The 19307-nt window shown below is 30.3% G+C and overlaps 1 long non-coding RNA gene across 1 annotated transcript; it reads right to left on the bottom strand.

Moving 5' to 3' along the window:
• Positions 1-6109: 6109 nt before the first annotated feature.
• LOC140184723 (uncharacterized) lies at positions 6110-7072 on the bottom strand. Its single transcript, XR_011882244.1, has 2 exons — positions 6792-7072; positions 6110-6662 (listed from the first exon to the last, which is right to left on the bottom strand). It is a non-coding gene; the product is annotated as an uncharacterized lncRNA (long non-coding RNA).
• Positions 7073-19307: the final 12235 nt, after the last annotated feature.

A 19307-nucleotide genomic window follows, 5' to 3' on the forward strand; every position in this document is an offset into this window, starting at 1 on the left:
ACATTGTGAATGTTTTGGTATTTATTTGAAAAATTAATCTATACTTGATTCTTTTTTATATTTTGTAAAAATATAATTATTTATGAAATTTAAGTTTTAATAGTGGTAAATGTGAAATTAGTAAAAATATATAATTATAAAATTAGGAACAACGACCAATTCAGTAACCAATTTAGATTTTTAGTTCAGGAATTAGCGACCAATTTAACGACCGATTTTAGATTTTCAAATCAGGCATTGGCGACAGATTTAGCAACCGATTTTATGGCGACTGATTTAGTGACCGAAAAGTTGGTCGGCATTTAGCGATCGATTTACTCAACGACCGATTTAGTGACGAGAAATTTGGTCAACATTTAGCGACTAATTATGTTAGCGACCAATACTCTTTGGTGCAGGTTGGTAGCCTTGTCCGAAAATCGGTCGCTAATGGTTAGCGACCGAAGTTGGTCACTATTTTCTACTTAGCGACCAAGGTTTTAGTGACCACCAGAATCGGTCGCTAAATCGGCCGCTATTCCGATAATTTCTTGCAGCGAGAATGCGGGCAAACTAATGCGCCAATTGTGCGCTCCGCACCTCGGCGCATTGGGGGTACTGTTTTGGCCAAACCCAACTTTGATTGGGGGTCCATCAAGCGGATTCACAACCCGATCATACGACGAAATGCATAATGCATGACATCATCTCAAAAGAGACCGGAACAGCCGAGAGAATGTACTAAGGGGTTAGGCATGAGCAGGAGAGCCCACCCGAACTGATGAAATAAAGGAGAGAGATCTACCCCTCTCCTGAGGTGCATTACCATAATTTTAATCTAGCCGTCTTATCACACAGACGCTTATTTTGACATCAGAATATTTTTGCAGGTGACCTCCCCCGCCGACCCATCGATGATTGCCGGTACCACACCACCTCAACCTTGCACTCAGGTTTTGATAATGTGCTTCATTATTCATATTTTTCTTCACATGAAGAATTTAGATTTTTTAAAGTGAGGAATTAATTATTATTAATTTTGTAATTTTTATAAAATATATATTTTACTATTTTAATTTAAGAATGATAAATTATTTATTTTATTACTTTATCATTAGTTTTTTTTACTTTAGGGTATTGAGTAATTACCTAAATTTGTCCCCAAAGATTTTAAAAGCGGATATTTTAGTTTCCGAGAAAAATTAATACACAGATTAATTCTCAAAGTTTTACTCCGACAGACAAATTAGTTCCTAATTTATTTTTCGGCAAAGTAATTACCCAAATCAATCCCCAAGAATTTTAAAAGCAGACATTTTAGTCCCAAAGAAAATTAATACATAAATCGATCCCCCAACATTTTTTTTCTATCATACATAATAGTCTCCCATCCATTTTACTTCTACTATATGTCAACTATTATTATTTGTTTCTAACGAAAAAAAATATTAATATACTAGTGTCATCGTCCACATATATAAAGCTAAGATAATAATAATAAAGTTAACATTTAAAAATATAAAATAAAATATGTTATTAAATTATTAGACTAAAAGAATTAGACCAAAAAATTAAATTAATAACTAAATAATAATAAAAATAATAAATTTTAATAACTCTTTAACTTTTCTTTACCGTTAGCAGAGTTCATCAACACAATAAATATACCAATTAGCAGGCACCAGATTCGGTGGTCCCAGAACGTTTAGACCATTAAATGGTCCCATAACAAAACATATTTTTTAAGTTTTTTTAATAACTGCTAAATAGTTTTTTTTAAATTTAATTACAAATTAATCCCATATATTTTATTTAATTATAAAAATAATTTTTTATTTTATAAATAATTATTTTATCATAAATCTATCATGTTTATTAACAATCAAGAACAAAAACAATAACGAATTAGATCTTCCATTGATTCTAATAAATTTTTTGGCTATTCCAATCGATTAAAAGATTAAATTTGATCTGTCACATTCGTGAGGAATCATAAAATCGTATTTCCTTGAAAACCAATCGATTGGACTATCAAACCAATCGATTGAATTATAACTCAATCGATTGAAAATTGCTGGGTAGCGTGTTTTTCGCAAAAATCAATCGATTGGTCATATTACCCAATCGATTGAATGATGACTAATAATGTGTATTTCTTACAATTCAATCGATTGTTTAGAATTTCTAATCGATTGAATGCTTCAAAACAACCTGAGGTCTCACAATTCAATCGATTGCTTTTGTTACTCAATCGATTGAATTCACCAAAACAATATGAATTTGCCTAATTCAATCGATTGAAGTGTGCTACCCAATCGATTGAAATATATACTACGCCCATTTCAATCTTGTTGTCGTTTTTAGAAATTATCTTATTATTCATCTATCTTATTTTTAAAATTCTATCTTCAATTTTTGCGGTTTTATTTTGATTTAGATACTCTAATCTTATCTTTTCCTTAATATTAACATTATAAATTGGTGAATAATCCATCACCAATTATTCAATATCACCATTGAAATCGTGTATCATTTTCTTTGATTATTAAAAATTTCATTGTTTTTTTTGGAACATCCATCTACACAATATCCATTTTTTTTAATTTTTTATCCGTCTATTTAATATCCACTATTTCTTCATCGTTAATCACCGTTGCATTAATCAGTAAAGGTCCAATCAAGTTTTTCATTGTAGTGTTCAGAGAATAAACCATCGTTTTGATTACAAAATGGAGGTCAGTGAATATAATTTCTAATTTTGCAATTATTCGTTTCGATACTTTATTAGTGAAATTGATTGTGTAATGAAAAAATATTTTTTATCTTTTATTAATTCACAAACATTGAGAAATACTAAAAAGTAAATAGATGTTATTATTTTTTATTATTAATTAGCTAGCAATCAGGGACGGACCTAGAGGGAGGCGAGTAGTGGTCTGGACACCCAAAATTTTAAGAAACCATACTTATCTATAAAAATATATAATGGGAATACATAGTGTTTGGTGTCCAATATTTTTTTCCTATTTTACCCCTATCTTTATAATCTAAAACTACATACTCAATCACGTACTTACATTCTGTAAATTTTATATTAACCCATGACAGAATGATGTAACTGCTTCACTTAAAAAAATTACTCACTCTCAATCGTAAGATTATAAAAATGGCTCCACTTATACTATAGTTTAAACAAGGTAATTTTTTTAATTAAATGTACAAAGAATAATTTTTCTCTTTAAATTATTATCATACTATTTTAATAATATACTGTTGATGCTTATATGCAATATATAATGATAATTAGTGTCTAAATTTAAATTCCAATATTACTCTTAAAGAGAGGTTTATTATTAAAAAAATCTTTTGTCAATTTCGTTAAATAAAAAAATTTCTACCTATTTTTTTTACAGTAACCTCGTCAACATATTCTTATTGGATGTAAATTATTGTTACAAATATTTTGATTGAAATATGTTTTGAAAGAATAAAAGTAAAATAGTTCAATAAGGATAATTTTAAAAAAATAAATGTACACTAATAATTTTTCTCTTCAAATTATTAACGTACTTTTCTAATATACTCTAAGTGTGCTACCCAATATAATTGGTGATGGATTATTCAAGGAAAAAATAATAAAATTTTTAATAATCAAAGAAAATGATACACGATTTCAATGGTGATATTGAATAATTGGTGATGGATTATTCATCAATTTATAATGTTAATATTAAGGAAAAGATAAGATTATAGTATCTAAATCAAAATAAAATCGCAAAAATTGAAGATAAAATTTTAAAGATAAGATAGATGAATAACAAGATAATTTCTAAAAACGACAACAACATTGAAATAGGCGTAGTACATATTTCAATCGATTGGGTAGCACACTTTAATCGATTGAATTAGACAAATTCATATTGTTTTGGTGAATTCAATCGATTGAGTAACAAAAGCAATCGATTGAATTGTGAGACCTCAGGTGGTTTTGAAGCATTCAATCGATTGGAAATTCTAAACAATCGATTGAATTGTAAGAAACACACATTATTAGTCATCGTTCAATCGATTGGGTAATATGACCAATCGATTGATTTTTGCGAAAAACACCCTACCCAGCAATTTTCAATCAATTGTTTAGTGGTAAACTGTAATCCAATCGATTGGTTTTCAAGGAAACACGATTTTATGATTCCTCACGAACGTGACGGATCAAATTTAATCTTTTAATCGATTGGAATAGCCAAAAAATTTATTAGGATCAATGGAAGAATTAATTCGTTATTGTTTTTGTTCTTGATTGTTAATAAACATGATAGATTTATGATAAAATAATTATTTATAAAATAAAAAATCTTTTTTATAATTAAATAAAATATATGGAGTTAATTTGTAATTAAATTTAAAAAAAGATTATTTAGCCGTTATTAAAAAAACTTAAAAAACATGTTTTGTTATGGACCATTTAATGGTCCAAATGTTTTGGGACCATCGAATCTTGAGCCCAATTAGCAATATAAAAAAGTTGCATAATCTTCCCCAAACGTCTCGATACTGTTTCTCATTTTACCAATAATCCTCCTATTTCTATATGTTTTACATCGTAGATGTTCTAGAATCCCTCTCTTGATAGATTGGTCAATCCTTGACATGTTACCACAAGTCCATAGCAACTTGCAGCATACATATCTAACAAAAAAATAAAGATAAGAAAATAAAAGATATGTATTAAAGTTATTATTTATATGTTAAAGAGTCATATTATTTATAAGGATTTTTTAAATTAATCTCATAAATATTTAGCTACCAACTATTAACTCTTAACTATTTATTATTACTCTAATACAATTATTTATTATTGTTCTAATACGCCCCCACAAGCTAGAGGATGAAAAATATCAAGAACTCTTAGTTTTGAGAGATTAAGATGAAAGAGATGAGGGGATAATGACTTAGTAAAGATATCAGCCAATTGTCCTAAAGAAAAAACAGGAAAAAGTTTCATCATTTCAACTTGAGCCTTTTGACGGACTACATGACAAACAACTTCCAAGTGTTTAGTTCGCTCATGAAAAATAGGATTTACTGCAATGTGTAAAGCGCTCTGATTATCACAAAAAAATAGGAGTGCGATCAGTTGGAATTTGAAGAAAATGCAGCATATTGATCAACCATTGGAGCTCACAGGTGGTGTTTGCAAGAGTCCTATATTCTACTTCTGTTGAAGACATGATAACAATGGATTGCTTCTTTGTTTTCCAAGAGATCAGAGACTTTTCAAAAAAAATAATAACCAGTTAAAGAACGATGAGTATCTGGACAACCCGCCCAATCAGAATCACTGAATCCACATATATAAACAGAAGAGTTACGGGAAAAGAAAAGACCTCTGCAATAATAAAACTCCTTAGAATATGAAAGAAAATTTTGTCCTTTAAAGGACAAGTATTCAATCTCTCAACCGGTTATATTATACAAATATAATCACGTGGTTCAACTGGGGCATATCCGCATGTTCATTATTCAACGTTTGTACAGATTTTATACACCATCGTAAATTATCATTGCTCATACAAAAATTATCTCGTACCCATTTTTTACCTGACCCCTTTCGGTCACTCCCTATTGCCTATCCAAGTTATCAGTTTTGTATAAATTCACTGTCACGATCTTAGTACCCAGCCCCAGAAAAAAATGTTTCGATGGTGTAAAAGACCTCTGCCTAGATTAGACTTCAAATATCTCAAAACCTGATTTACTACACGAAAATGGGATTCAGTAGGAGAAGCTATGAATTGGCTAAGCTGCTGTGTAGCGTATGTAATGTCAGACCGGGTAGCAGTAAGACAGAGGAGGTGGCCAACAACATGACGATAAATTAAAGGATCAGAAAGCAAATGGCTATTGTCCTGATGTAACTTTGTAGAACTGTTCATGGGAACAGATGCTGGTAGCACCCAACAAGCCAGAATTTTCTAATAAATCAACACAATACTTTCTTTGAGATAAAGAAATTTCTTGAGCAGAATGAGCAATTTCAATGCCCAAAAAATATTTAAAAGTACCCAAATATTTGATTTTGAAATACTGATTTAAAATAGATTTAATGGTAGCCATCTCAGATATAGAATTGCCAGTGAGAACAATATCATCAACATACACCATATGACGAAAACTTCGGCACCAATAAATTTGACAAAAAGACTGTAATTAGATAGAGTCTGCTGGTACCCACAAGAAATTAAAAGTTTGGATAATTTTTCATACCACATATGACTTGATTGGCACAAATCGTACAATGATTTCAGCAGTTTACAACACTGGTTTGGATTACTAGAACTGATTCCAGGAGGCAAGGTCATGTATACATATTCAGATAAATATTCGTGCAAAAAATTATTGTTAACATCTAGTTGATGGATAAGACACCTGTTCATGGAAGCTAGAACCAATACAAGTTGGCTGGTTTTACTACCGGAGAAAAAGTCTACAAGAAATCCATCCCTTCTGTTTGTGTGATCCTTTTGCTACAAGACGAGCCTTATAGCGTTCTACAGAACCATCAGGGGTGACGCTTGATCCGATACACCCATCTACAGCTAATGGATTTTACACCAGGAGGACAATTCACAACAGACCAAGTTTGGTTCAAATCTAGAGCAACAGGTTCATCTTTCATAGCACTGTGCCAATGAGAATATTTATTGGCATCTTGAAAAGACTTTGCCTCAATTTCAGAATGCAAAGATAAAATAAATTTCTGATGAGAAGGAAAAAGAGAGGTCGGAGACAGAACAGAAGAAATATGATACCTATAAGTTGAAGATGATGGAGTTGGAGTAGTGAGAGAAGAGCCGCAAATGTAGTCAGCGAGACGATTGGGGGATGTCTTTGACGAAGACTGTGACAGATGGTAGGATGAATGGTTGAGGACGGTGTAAGAGAGATTATGTCTGATTGGGAAGCAGGAGACGAGGTTAAGGATTGTGAAGGAGGAGAAGAGATGAAATTAGGTGTATTAGGTGATGATGAAGTATGGGTGGGTCAATGGGTAATGGTTGAGGCCCATTGGAAAGGGAAATGGGCTGTTCGGTTGGTGCTTCATGGAATTGTTTTGTTTCAGACATGTGTGAGTTTGGTATGTTTAAAACAGATTTAGTACTAGTGGCAAAAGGTATTACCATTTCATAGAAAATAATGTTTCTGGACATTTCAAACTTTTTATTTTTCAAAGTATAAACAATGTACCCTTTAATTCTATTTTTAAAACCAAGAAAAACAGCCTTCTTTGCCCTTGGATCAAATTTAGAACGATTAGCCATAAGCAACCAAAAATCTTTATATCTTATAATTAAGAGATTTATTAAATAAAATTTTAAAAGGAGTTTTAAAATTATTTATAGAAGAAGGGACTCGGTTAATTAGATAAACTGCATGATTGATAGCATAGGACCAAAATGATAAAGGTAAATTAGATTGAAACATGAGAGCACGAGTCACATTTAAACTACGTTGATGAATTATGCCCTTTGAAGAAAAGAAATCATGTAAGAGAAATTGCGGTTTGACCAATGCAATAAAATTCTTAACATGATTTTGTACTTCGCTTTTTGATTGCAATAAAACTACCCAAGTGAAACGGCTGAAATCATCAACAATAGTTAAAAAATATTTATGATTATGGATTGAATTTTGTCGAAACGTCCCCATATATCAAAATGCAATAATTCAAAAATCACATTAGCTTTATTAAAACTTGGAGAGAATGAAAGTTTCTTTTACTTGGAAAAATGACAAACATCACAAGGCTCATCATGAGGCATAGAAATAAAGAAAAATTGTCTATGTAAAAATTTTAATCTTTGTCCAGAAAGATGTCCTAAACGAAAATACCATAAATTGAAAGGTGTAATGGGTGTTGAATGAGTGGTGTTTATTGTATGAGTAGAAAATAGATTATTTGTTGTGATGGAGGTTTCAAGGACATACAACCCTTCTCTCATGTTACCCAAACCAATCATCTTCAAATTATTGTCCTGTAAGAAACAAGAAGAGTGTGAAAAAGTAAGTTGACAATTAATCATGAAAATTATTTTTGAAATAGAAATAATATTAGAATTGAAGTGAGGTAGGTAAAGAACATCATAAAGAGTTAATGAAGTTGAAAATTTAACAACGCCTTTTTAAAAAGAAGTAACTTTAGAACCATTAGGCATATGAACAGTAACCGGATTAATTTTAAAAAAAGATATGAACAAAATAAATTGGAAGTAATATGATCTGTGACACCAGAATCAATGATCCAAGTACCTGTAAATTTATTTTGTGCAGTAAAATTATTTAAAATAGAATAAGTGTGAAATGAATACAAATAATAGGTACCCAAAGTTGGGTCAGGAAGAAACCCAATTTGGTTGGAGGATGAGAGGCTTTTATCCTTGTTGTCTGAAGATTGAGATTTAGCCATTTTTAAAAATGCTAAAAGGATGTTGTGTTGGGCTGGAGTGAGGCCCAAAGCTTGCTTTGTGTGTGTTCTCTGAGGAGTTATTTCTTCATGAACTAGGGCATAAAAGGAAACTGGCAGCGTGGGAGAGTCAGGAGGCGGTGTTCGCACAATGCTGGCATTAATAGAGTCAGAGGCACGATCAAGGAATCGTGGTCTCCTTGGATGACGCGGGTGGCCGAGAGGGTAGCCATGTTTGTTGTAACAAACATCCAAGGTGTGCCCCCATCTACCACAGTAAGAGCAAACCTTCGAGGAACCGCTGCTGCCGCGTCCTGGGTTTGAAGAGGCATACCCACGACCACGGCCAAAAGGAGGACGACCAGCTTCTACGACAGCAGCAATGGTTCGTCGATCGTCCAAAATTCCAGATGCATTTTGAAGTTGACGTTCGTGTTGAACGACAAGAGCGAAGACCCTAGTGACAGGCGAAAGAGGATCAAGAAGAAGAACTTGTGATTGAACTACAGAAAAACACTCATCAAGACCTTTAAGGAATCGAATGATAAAATCTTTTGAGCGATATGTTTTGGCTGGGCAATTACAGACGGGAAGAAGACGTGAGTTATCAAACTCTTCCCACAATGTCTTCAAAGAGGTATAAAATTTTGTTACTGACTGATTTCCTTGTCTAAGAGCATAAATTTCTTCTTGCAGTTCTGCAATACGAAGAAGATCACTTTGGAAAAAATGCTCTTTAAGGTCGATCCATACAGAAGAGACAATAGAAAAATAAACAACACTTTGGGTAATAGAAGGAGAGAGAGAATGAAATAGCCAAGACAACACCAGATTATTGCAACGCTCCCATATTGGAAACAGAGGATCATCAGTCAGATGAGAAGAAATAGAACCAGTGAGAAAGCCATATTTGTTTTTGAAGATAATGGCCATAGAAAAGGATCGACACCAAGAGTGATAGTTATTGGCAGTAAGGACACGAGTAACAAGGACATAAATTGGATTTTCACGGGCTAGTGGAATCTTGTGCTACGTTAGAAGATGATTCTACCATTAGAAGAGAAGAAGACAATGGAGACTGATTATTTGGGCTTGAAGTTTTCACCATGGGTACCAACAGAGCTCTTTTTGAACTCTGATACCATAATAAGAAAATAAAGATAAAAAAATTAAAGATATGTATTAAAGTTGTTGTTTACATGATAAAGAGTCATACTATTTATAAGGATCTTTTAAACTAACCTCATAAATATTTAGCTACCAACTACTAACTCTCAACTACTTATTATTATTCTAATAATATTCATAATTTTATAACAAATGTTTTGAGACGAAAAGGTGGCACCGGCGAATTCATGGGACCATGGTTCACCAAAATGAACTAAGCAAGTCTTCGAAGTTTTAGGGATAGAGGATGTGAAGAAGCTAGTTTACCTACATGTTGCTCTATGTGAAGGTTTGAGGCTATTTCCACCTTTCCCTATTAAACGTAAACAATCAATGAAACGTGACACACTTCCGAGTGGTCATTGTGTTAATCCAAATACAATTATTTTGTTGTTTACTTATGCAATGGGAAGGTTTGAAGAGATTTGGGGAAAAGATTGCTTGGAGTTCAAGCCAGAGAGATGGATTTCAGAGAAAGGAGAAACAATACACGTTCCATCTTATAAGTTCTTTAGTTTTAACGCAGGTCCAAGGTCATCATGCATGGGAAAAGACTTATCTTTTGTTCAAATGAAAATGGTGCCATCTGCGTAATTATCGTATACAAGTGGTGGAAAATCATCCTACTACCCCGGCTCATTCCACTGTGCTTTTTATGAAGCATGGCTTGAAGGTTATGATAACAAAAAGACATTCCATCAACGAATTTCAATATCAAATGTGATAGGATAGCAGGATTGTTATGTTTATGTATTTTGGAGAAGTGAGCAATACAATGCACACTGTGATGGAATTGGATTCTGAAAAAAAAAAATCTAAGGTAATAAGCATAGTTGTCAGAACCGAACCGGTAATCGAACCGGTCAAGTTACTGGGTCACTGGGTCACTGGTTCAACCGGTGGGTCACTGGTTGAACCGGTTGACTCGGTACTATGTAAATAAAAAATAAAAATAGTCAAAAGCCTAAAATTAAATTTTGAAAAATACATATTTTTACTAACATTTTAAGAACAATTAAGTCGAATTCTATAAATAACTAATACAAAAATAGACATATAATTAGTTCATACTACTATATAGTATCTTAATTAGACACAATAAGAATAATAATCTATGAATTATATCCAAAGAATAATTTCAAGGTCTAAATATTTTTATATAATTAAATGATTATATAAATTAATTTTTTTCTTAGAATAAATAATTTTTATTTTATTTTTATATTCATTATTATTTTTTATTTTAAAATTAATTAATTTATACTTTAATTAAAAAATAATTAATTTAAAAAATATTGAGTTAAGTATTTTTCATGTATATATATATATGTATTAGTTATTAAAAATTGAAATATATATTATAAAAAGCATTGGTAGTATTAAAGAAATAGGTAGCGCAGTGGTTGTCAACTTGGTCTTCAATTCAGAAGACCCAAGTTCGACTCCTACTCTCTGCATTGTATTTTTTCAAATTTAACAACCCGCGTGCTGACGTCAGCGTGACGTCATCGACGCGCAGGTTGACCGTTGACTGAACCGGTCCGGTTCTGATCCGTGCTGGTTTTGACCGGTTTGATCGGTTCGTACCGATTTTGACCGGTTTATTTCCTCAAACGGTCAATATACTAAACCGGACCGGTACATGGTCCGGTTCACCGGTTTTTCGGTCGAACTGGCCGGTCCGATCCGGTTTTTACAACTATGGTAATAAGACTATTTATTTTGTTTCATTTATATAATTTTATAAAAACATTATATGTATACTAAAATTCAATTTTCAAATTAATTGCTGTATATATATTATTTAAATTATGTCTAATATATATATTTTATATTTTGATATGTGTTTTATTTGAATAATTAAAAAGTTAGACTAATTTTTGAGTAGTAAACAATTTTTTAAGACGATGACAAAGACAATGAAGGAAGAGAATAAATTTAAATGAAAAAAAGAAGAAAGGGTTAAGGAAGAGGTGATGGTGGTGGTTACAATGTCAATGACGACGATAATAAAAAAAGATGAAAAAAAAAGAAAAAAAACCAGCAAAGGTGATCAAGAAGAAAATACATCAGTAACATAGATGAAGAAGAATGCGGCATGCGGTAATACGCACATAAATTTAAAATTCTTAATGATAACTTGTTAAGTATTTTACTTTATTGTAAAGTTTTATTCTAAGTCCATAGATGTTTTTATTCAAAGTTTGTTAATGTTTAAAAGAAAAATGTGAATATTTCAATGTCACAATTGTAACGTCAATAAAATTTAAAAGAAATGAAAGTAACAAATAAACAAAGAAATGCAAAATGCCGGAGATAAAGTAAATTATAGAAATTAAAGCAAACAAAAAATTAAAGAGAAAATGAAGAAAAAAACATAAACGTAAAAGAGAATACATAAAAGTAGAGAAATTTTATTAATAAAAATAGGAAAAAGGCAAATTACAAGTGTTTGAGTTCAGAAGAATACTTAAGATTTCCAAGTTTTACTCTGTGATGTAAAGGGGCTGAGAGCGTTTTGAGTTTTTAAGTGTTTTTTAAAAGAACTAAACTCATTACAATGTTTGCTCAAAACTCTATTTATAGACTAATCTAATGTCAACTAACAATTATTCTTATAATGATCTTCGTCAATTTTTAAATTTGAATAACCGTCCGCACTTATTTTCTTGACGACGGTCCTGCACCTTACTTTGACGCTTTATGTTGATGATAACTGTTCCTGCACATAATACATCTCATAATTCAAGTTGGAAAAGTATAAGGTACTAATATACTATCTGCCAACTTATTGTCAATAATAATTAATTATTATATTTTACACACATATATAAGGAGATATATTTAGGAAATACATATATAAAGACACTTTCATTAGGCACAGTTATAAAAAAGATATTTTTATTAGACACATCCACAAAGACACTTCCATTAAACACAATTATAAACAAGAGTTGGTAGAAGTTAGCAGAAATACTGTTGATAATATAGCAGAATTAATTCAAGTTTTATTCAAATTTTAAATAAAAATTGCTCTTTTACTAGTAAATTAGAAGCTGTGAATCTGACTTATCTTATATTTATTTACTTAAAACAAAATGATAATAATTTTTTGGATAATTTATTATTATAAATAAACTGGCCGTCAATGTTACCAGAATACACATTTTGCAAAGTGGATAACGAAAGCTGGTGGTAGGGTCTCCTAGTTTCTGTGTATATGTGTTTTTTTTTTCCAATTGAACATTTTTTCAACCTGAACCTTTAACTTTAGCGTAGTTTGCACCAATTTCATTGCATCACCCATGTCTGTCATCTCATCACTAAAAATAGAATTGCACATTATTTCAGTTATGGTGCTTGCGAATTGGAGATTGAAATCATCTTTTTATATACCTGCGAAATGGGACACCTACAAAATAGAGTAGTGGCATTCTTCTATTATTCGCAGGCGAAATGACTTTCATTAGAATATTAGGATGGATAAGGAATGATCATATTGAATTTTTCTATTTAAACAATAATAAGCTTGGATGTTTCAAAAAAAGAGAAGGGGGTTGTTAAGAATATATTTAGATTTTTGTTTTTTATTTTTATTTTTTATAGATAATTTTTGTTTTCAATTTTTTACATTTAAATTTTTTATACCTTATTTTTAAATGTTGAAAATAACAAAAATATGTTTGGCTGGTCTATTTTTAAAATGTATTTTTTAATATTTTAAAATATAAAAATATATTTTTATTAAATGTACGTTTTTAGTTATTTAATTTTTTATTAAATTAATAATTTTTTTATATAATATCAAACATGAAATACATTTGTTGAATTTATAGTCAATTTAGTTCTAAAATTTAGGATTGAACAAGTATATTTGTTAAATTTTTTTATTTAGTACTGAGTACGCACTACCTGAATTAAATACGGTAAATAATAGATTAACTTACTAGTCTTATTTTTTAATGGTTTATCTATATAAATACAATTAATTATTTTAAGATTGTAATTTATTTTATATTTGATATTATATAGATTGTTAGACAGAAAACTTAGCTAATGAAATGAATCAATAGCTAGAAAAAGCATAGTCTAAAAAAAATAAAACTAAATAAATAAACACAACATCACATGCTCTAAAAAAATTGATCTTTTAATAAAATTAAAACAAAATAATAAAAAAGGTTGTTGAATATATATATATATAAAAGAAAGCGGAATAACCTGAGAATTGGGGAGTATGATGGGAGAATCAAGCAATGCAGTGGACTAATGCCAGGAACATAGTGACGCATAATGATGCAGAGCAAGAAAATGGAGATACAAGAGCGAAAAGGATCGCGGTTTATGCACGTTGGCAATTCACACATAAGCTGCGACACCCCTAAAGCGGTTTATGTGATGATTTTCTTTCAACATAATCTGTGACATTCCTATAGTGAATTACGTTCATTTGTAAACCATAATATCCTTATCGTAGTTTACATAGTTTATAAAAAAAATACATTTCGATATTTACTTTTCAAAATGTGTATTCTAATAATTTTACAGATCAATTTATTTAATTCAATAAATTGTCCTCATTTTTTTTTGCCTAACACCAGGTAAAGTTAATTAATGTGATCCATGTTCAATGGATGGCCTTCAATAAATATCAATAGTAGATTTTGCATACCAAAAAAACTACAAGGATTTATATTTACGCGAAGTCTATGGTGTAGATACCATAAATTATCTATATGTATAGAAGTAACGTGTTATAGTTTTCTCAATGACACCTAGTTCTACTTTTTTTTTTTCTTTTCTATGACAGCAGCCACATCAATGACACACTGCAATTTCAGATTTTTGTCTCCTTAAAAATATATAATTAGCAGTACTATTAAATTAGTAATTAAGGAGTTTTTGATCAAATATACTGGACAACTTTTCAATTAAATCTCATATAGTTAAACCTGTTGTTATGATCTAATTTCTTTTTTATAAATAATGCAATATATTTTTATAAGTTACACAACATGGTTTTCTTTTTTGCACCGCTTATTTTTTTTTCTTTTAGAACATTATTTCTTTTTTCTTTAACACTTTTAATATGGTGAATAAATTACAAAAAGTTCTTATGTTGTAGATCTTAATATTATTAATATTCGTAACTTTTTTATCTTCAAATTTTTTGTTGGATATAGTCTATGGATATTTTTTAATAATTTATTTATAAATTAAAATTTTATAAAAAAATAATTAATATTCGTGATTTAAATCATATAAATAATTTCACCAAAATAATATTTTAAGCAATACACATTTAGTATTTATTTATAAATATATATTTTTTCATTTATATTATGTCTTAATAATAGTATGTTTAAATCATATTTTAATATTTATTCACAGTTATGTGTTTTTTTTTGTTTATACGATGTGTATAATAATGTGTTCAAATAATATTTAATAATATAAATAATTTACAATTCTATAAGAAAAGAATCAATTTTTTTATAAGTGTTATATACTGGCGTGTTTTTAGATCCAAATATATAAATATAAAAGAAATCAAATTTTATTATTTAATTTACTATTATAGAATTCTTATTTTGATTTAAAATAATTCATTAAATTAATATAATTAAAATTAATTATAAATTATTTTTATATAACACATACAGATCCAATTAAATATTGCTATATGTGTTATATAAATTATTAAATCTGTATGTGTTATATAAAATAATTTATAGTTAATTTTAGTTATATTAATCGAATAAATTATTTTAAATTAAAATAAAAATTCTATAATAATAAATTAAATAATGAAGTTTAATTTCTTTTATATTTATTTAGATTTAAAAACACCCAAGTATATAAAGTTTGCAAAAAGAAATTGATTCTTCTCTTATAAAATTACAAATTGTTTATATTATTAAATAATATTTGAACACATTATTATACATATAGTATAAATAAAAGAAAAATTACATAATTATGAATAAATACTAAAATATTATTTGAACATGTTATTATTAAGATATAATATAAATAAAAAAATATATTTATGAATAAATAATAAATGTGTATGTTTAAAATATTATTTTGATGAAATTACTTATATGATTTAAATTGTGAATATTAATTATCTTTTTATAAAATTTTAATTTATAAATAAGTTATTTAAAAATATATGTAGACTATGCTCAACAAAAATTTGAAGACCAAAAAGTCACGAATATTAATTATGTTAAGATCTACCACCTAAGAATTTTTTGTAATTTATTTATCATAACTAAAAGTGTTAAAGAAAAAAGAAACAATGTTCTAAAAAAAAAATAAACGGTGCAAAAAAAAAACCCATGCTACGTAACTTATAAAAATATATTGCATTATTAAAAAAATAAAAAAATAGATCATAACAAGGCTTAACTATATGAGATATAATTAAAAAGTTGGTCCAGTATATTTGGTAAAAAATTCTTTGATTACTAATTTAATAGTACTGCTAATTATATATTTTTAAGGAGATAAAAATCTGAAATTGTAATGTGTCATTGATATGACTGCTGTCATAGAGAAGAAAAGATAAAAAAAAGAACTAGGTGTTACTAAGGAAATTATAACACGTTACTTCTATACATGTAGATAATTTATGGTATCTACACCATAGACTTCGCCTTATATTTAAAGAACGAAAAGACGAGTTGGTTGACTAAAGCCTAATTAAATTGAATAAATAATTATTTTTAATCATAAAAAATATGCATATTGAAAAACAAATTCATCATGAAAATTTTAAACAAATTCATCATGAATGAGGAAGCTTGCAATAATATTACGACATCAGTTATCAGAGACAGATCCAGAAATGATATTATGGGGGGCAATAATACATATAATATTAAAAATTATGTAAAAAAATTATATAATATAAAATATATTACAAAAATATACAGATAGAGAATATATTTTAAAGTAAAAAAATATGTGTATACTTTTTACTAACGAAGTGGTCGATTCTTCGTATCATAAAATTTACCGATAATAGAATTTGTGTCAAATTTTTCAATAATTTTTTTTTACAATATAATTAAAAGACAATTAGCATGAAATTCATCTTTTATTTTATTTCTAAGTTAGACTGAACTTAGAAATTAAAAATCATTAATATTTAAATTAGACTAAACTTTTATTTATATTAGATTAAATACTAAATAATTTTTTAAAAAATTAAATTATACACAATAACTTATTACTATTAAAAAAAATTGGAGGGGGGCCATGGCCGCCACTCGACCCCCTTATGTCCGTCCCTGCCAGTTACTATAGAGGAAGTCAGAACAACTGTTTTTCACATGAACTCTTTTAAAGTTTCGGATCCTGATGGGTTTCAAGCTTTCTTCTTCAAAGAATATTGGGAGATCATTGGTCTTGATGTTTGGAAGATGGTTAAGCAGGCATTCTCCGGTGTTACTCTTGATCCGAGAATGTTGGAGACTTTACTGGTTCTTATTCCAAAGGTTGAATCACCGGTATCTATGAAAGATTTCAGGCCATTAGTCTCTGCAATGTAGTTTACAAGATCATCACGAAGGTCCTTGTTAATAGGCTTCGTCCTCATCTTGTGGAGATTGTTGGCCCACTTCAAGGAGGATTTATTCCGGGACGAGGAACTCCTGATAACATCATTATTGCTCAAGAAGTCCTCCACTTTATGAAGAAGACTAAATCAAAGAAAGGCACACTGGCCTTTAAGATTGATATGGAGAAAGCTTATGACAGAGTTGACTGGAGGTTTTTAGCTCATACGCTTAAGAGCTTTGGTTTTCCTATTCCCACAATTAATTTGATTATGAATTGTGTCACGACTTATTCTTTATCTATTCCTTAGAATGAAAATCGTCTGAATGGCTTTACTCCTAGCCGACGTCTTAGATAAGGAGACCCTATGTCACCCTATCTTTTTGTGTTGTGTATGGAGCGACTGGCATACTTTATTAGTCATCAGGTTGATATGGGCTTGTGGGAGCCAGTTGCTATTTCTAGAGGGGGACCAAGAATATCTCACTTAATGTTTGCGGATGACTTGCTTCTATTCTGTAAAGCTACAAAGAGACAAGCGCAAAATGTGATGTTGGTTTTAGAGACTTTGCAAAGCATCTGGGATGGAGATTAATGTGGAGAAGTCTAAAACGCTTTGCTTCAAGAATGTCTCTGCAACAAGGAAAGATGTTTTCATTGGGGTATCCTCTATCAGATTTGTCCAGGACTTGGGCAAGTATCTTGGAGTTACCCTTAGCCATTCTAGGGTGACTCGTTCAGCTTTCAATGGTGTCCTGGATAAGATTCGGAGTAGGCTAGCAAGCTGGAAAGGGAGTTTACTCAATTGGACTAGTAGACTCTCCTTGGTTAATTCTGTTGCAGCTGCTATTCCCACGTACCAGATGCAGGTCTCTATTTTTCCCAAAGGAATCATTAGTAAATTGGAGTCTATGATGAGAAATTTTCTTTGGAAAGGACAAGTTGATGGAAGAGGATTGAATCTTGTTAGTTAGAAGGTACTGGTTACTCCAAAAAAATATGAAGGTTTGGGGATTAGAGATCCTTATTGTGTAAATATTTCTCTTTTTGGGAAGCTAGTTTGGACTTTTTTCCAACAGCCAAACAAGCTATGGGTCTAATTGTTGGATGCCAAATATCGATCATCTCTATATGACTGTTTTAGTTATCCTAAGACCAAGGACTCTCCCATTTGGAGGTGTCTTTGCAAGGCTTGGAAAGTGTTGAAGGATGGGTTTGCTTGGTGTATTGGAGATTCGAACCAGAATTTTTAGTTTTTTAGCTGGAGGAGAGAAGGACGGTTATCTAATGAGATGGATTATGTTCACATTTCTGATTTGAATCTCCAGATACAAGATATTTGGTCGGTTGGTAGGTAGCATTTGGATACTCTTTATTCTCCTTTATCTCAAAATCTGAAAGTTAATATTCTCTCTTACAATCTAGATGAACAAGCAAGTCCGGAAGTGAGTTGGTATTGGTGTGGGTCTGCTGCCAAAATCTATGACTCACGCAATGGTTACTTGTGGTTGTGTAAGCAGCTGTTTGGTTGGGAGGAGCGGGAGAATTGGTTTTGGCTTTGGCATCAGCTTGTTCCGGAAAAGCATAAGTTTTTGGCTTGGTTGTGTCTTAAGGAGGCTCTTCCTACTGCAAATTTTCGCTTTAGAAGAGGGATGTCGTCATTGGATAGGTGTCCAAGATGTCTTTCTAGCCAGAAATCAGTTTTACATTATATTCGGGATTGTCCAAAAGCTCAGCTTGTCTGGCATAGGTTGGATATTTCTTGTCATCCTTTAAATTTGAAGAACTGGTTCTTGTATCATATCAGAGAGCATCCGTTCAAGTTTTTTTCGGGACTTTGGTGGATATGGCGAGTAAGAAATAATGACATCTTTAATCCTCATGAAACTTGGCCTCCAGAAAAAGTGATTTGTCTGGCATTAACTTCAGAAAAGGAGCTTAGGATTAGGAATATTTTTGAATTACAACATATGTCCCTTCCCTCTACTCTAAATGGTTTTTAGAATCCCCCATCCATTGGTACTTTTAAGATTAATTGTGATGCTAGTTATTTTGGTTCGGGTGATAGTGTTGGTTTTGCTTGTGTTATTAGAGATTGTAATGGGAGTTGGCAAAGGGGGTGTTTGGGAAT

Source organism: Arachis hypogaea, chromosome 5 (assembly GCF_003086295.3).
Source record: "Arachis hypogaea cultivar Tifrunner chromosome 5, arahy.Tifrunner.gnm2.J5K5, whole genome shotgun sequence".
In the NCBI taxonomy this organism is placed as follows: Eukaryota; Viridiplantae; Streptophyta; class Magnoliopsida; order Fabales; family Fabaceae; genus Arachis; species Arachis hypogaea.